The sequence below is a fragment of the Charadrius vociferus genome, unplaced genomic scaffold, assembly GCF_000708025.1.
Source record: "Charadrius vociferus isolate BGI_N301 unplaced genomic scaffold, ASM70802v2 scaffold793, whole genome shotgun sequence".
NCBI classification, from domain to species: domain Eukaryota; kingdom Metazoa; phylum Chordata; class Aves; order Charadriiformes; family Charadriidae; genus Charadrius; species Charadrius vociferus.
Genome location: NW_009647833.1, coordinates 367,500 through 370,662, shown reverse-complemented (window position 1 = coordinate 370,662; position 3,163 = coordinate 367,500).

Here is a 3,163-nt window from a genome sequence, read left to right as displayed (position 1 = left end):
CTGTGTGAGAATGCAAACAGCTGAGCCAAAGCCCAATCCTCCCCCCAGCCCGTGACCTTTTTATTCATACTTGCACCTGGCAGGAGCAGCAATCATTCATGTATGTGGCCTCGGAAACAGCTGCAGATCTGACACTGTAGTTAAATTTAAAAAGGGTGATGCAGGCGTACGTGTGAGGGTGGTAAATTAACGAAATTGATTGCTGGCCCGTCAGAGACCAACTTTAAAGACAAAAGAAAACAGACTTTTCAGAGTAACAGTTCAGGCATGCAGTGAGTGAGCCAGGTCTCTCCCACCGAATACAACAAGATTTGTGCAGAAACGTTTGCAGAACTGGGGCACAGAGGCCCGAGTCTGTCACTGTGATTCACTGCGGGTCAGACCTGTGGCTGTGGCCACGTGCAGACCAACCACGGCCCCCTCGGACCAGCCGGCTCAGGAAGGGGCAAGGGCACGGGCTACAGCGCAGGCTGTGCAGGGTTGTCTGGCCAACAGCGAGTGGACGAGGAATTGCTGTAGCAGTTATCTCATCCTCCGTGCCGGCAGCGGCTCAGTGAGATCTGGCTGAGGAGCTTCTACAGGGGCTGGATCATGCAGATGATTGCGGTTGAGATGTGCTCTCAGGGTAGATTGACGCTGCAAATCCCTTCTCAGCACAGAAATGCCTGTATTTTATTCTGGCAGAGCAATTCCTAGCCTGGATCCGGCCATACGCTGTGCTTTGCCACCTGCTGAAGTGCAGATTGCTGCCAGCGCTGTATTTCCTGCAGCCTTTTTTAGCAGAAACCTGTGAAGGCAGTTATGAGTAACCTGGTATCCTGGCAGAAGGCTGCACTGTAGAAATTGTTGTTTTCCATGGAGTTAAACCCAAGGAGAATCTATTCATTATGCAGGAGAAAGGCTAAGGCGTTTGACTCTGTCCTCAAAAAGAAGCAATTCTTAACAAGGGCAGCAAAATTTGAAATGAAACTTGTCAATTTGTAAGTGTTTTGTAGCGAGGCACTGTAAGATAGCAGATGGAGGTGTAAAAGGGGTTTGGGTTTTTTTGCTGTGTCTAACACCTCCTTTCTACAGCGCTCATCCTCTGTTTTTAAGAATAACGCCTTTTCAATAATGACTCACAGCCAGTGCCACAAAAATCCTGGCTGTCACAAAAACTGCTGGTTGTCTGACAGGAGTGCAGCTCGCAGGGAACATTGATTTGTTCTGTTTGTCTGTAGTGAAATTACAGCTCGTGGATCTTCCTTCCAGAAAGTGGCTCTACTTTCAGATTCCAGAGACAAGGCAATTATCTGTCTTCGCTCACTGTAATTAACAGATGTGAGTTTCTTCACAGGTACCAAGGGATGTCGTGCCTGTCATGGAACGGACCACTTTGTCCAGAGCAAGGACAAGAAAATTTCCCAGGAAGTTGGGGCTCTCCTCTGGGAATATGGATAACCCTGTAGTGTACAGGTAGGGACTGGAATATTCCCCATATCCTTCTATCTCTCTGCTCATCAGAAGAGAAAATAAGGGAAAAAAGGCATCCTCAGGAATAATTCAGTACAGGAAGCCGGCAGAGCTACAACCCTCTATCACCTCACAGAATTTGCAGTTCTGTGTAAAGCTAAACCCTAGGAAAGGAGCAATTTCGGTCTTCCTGGCTAACCTGGAAGTAACCACGCTGCCCTGTGCAACGCCGTTACTGACAGAGCAGCTGCACGGGTTGAAACGCATTTTTACAGAGTTATTGGAGCAGGGAATTGCGCTAGGATTACTGGGTTCTTCCCCCAGTTCTGCCTTTGATTTGTGGTGTGTGCAGACCCCTTAATTTGTCTCTGTTTTCCCCATCTGTGAAACTGAGATAAAATCACAAGGGAATTGTAGAGTGTGATTCATTAATGTTTATTAGGCAGAAGGAAATCCTTAAATGAATGGCACTGTATTCCAGGAGGACAAAGTTCAAGACTGCAAAGAGGTTGATTAAAACCAAATCTGCTATTCCCAGGCTAGGAGGGCAAAAAAAGAAAATTGAAAAACCTTACTTTACCCCTATGCCTGCCAAAAGCAGTGTGTGATTTAAATAAAATCAAGAAGAATGTGCAAGTGTGTGTGCATTCATGCATACATATGTATCTACAAAAAACATCAAATAATTATCAGTAAACATATACCAAAAAGTGTAATGAGGATGTGTTTGAAGTTTCCAGTAGGGAATAATAAGGCAGTGTATATGATCAGCATTAACTGAGTGAGTTACTAGTGGCAACACAGCATTAGTACATCATGAGGCAATAAATATGATACATATTCATAAAGGGATGAACAACATACAGCATATTGGCACGTTCCATTATGTCCCTAAGTGAACAGAGCTATAGATTGGCTGTAGCAATCTTACTGCTAGACTGGCATGCTTTTCATGCTTCTAAAGGAGCATTTAAATTATTTTAGGTAATTGCTGCAGGAGAGCCTCAGACAGAAATGGGAGATTTATACACTTTAGTGCTATTCAAAGCAGGAACCTGCATGCTTTAAACAGAACCATATGGAAAAGATTTTTCAGTAGCTAGTGGACCGTTTGCATACCTTTGGAGAAGGGATTTGTCTGTCTTTCTGTCAGATTGTTGCAAACATCTCACAGCAATAAACCTGGAGACACACCAGCTATCTCTCATAGCTGTGGTACTGTAACGAAACGGTTAACTGCAATGTTCTCTCTGGCTAGGTTAGTAAGGAAGGGCAGAAAAACAGCTTATCTGCCCTGATTTTACAATGCCAGTCTGTAGACAGACTAAACAAATATTTATAGGTTAGACATATCTGAAGTTGGCAACACTGGGGACTGAGGTCAACATTTCCCACGCTTCAGAGCGCGTTGCCAGCGTTCCCCGGTCAGCCCTCACCCGGATGCCCGAGCCAGCGGGTAAATATTGCCCCCACCATCGTGTCAGAGGTAGAAATTGAGGCGGTGGGTGATAACTGGGGTCAGCAGCTGGCCGAAATTCGGTCCTGGGGTGATGGCAAATTTACCGGGTGATTACTGTCACGGATAGAACCCAGTGGCGGGTGAAACGGATGACAAACGCAAGACTTGTAAGGGAAACAAACGTTATGACGTACAAAGCACACTGCAAAACCTGCGCTTGAGCAGAGACGGGGGGTTTAGCGGCAGCCCGCA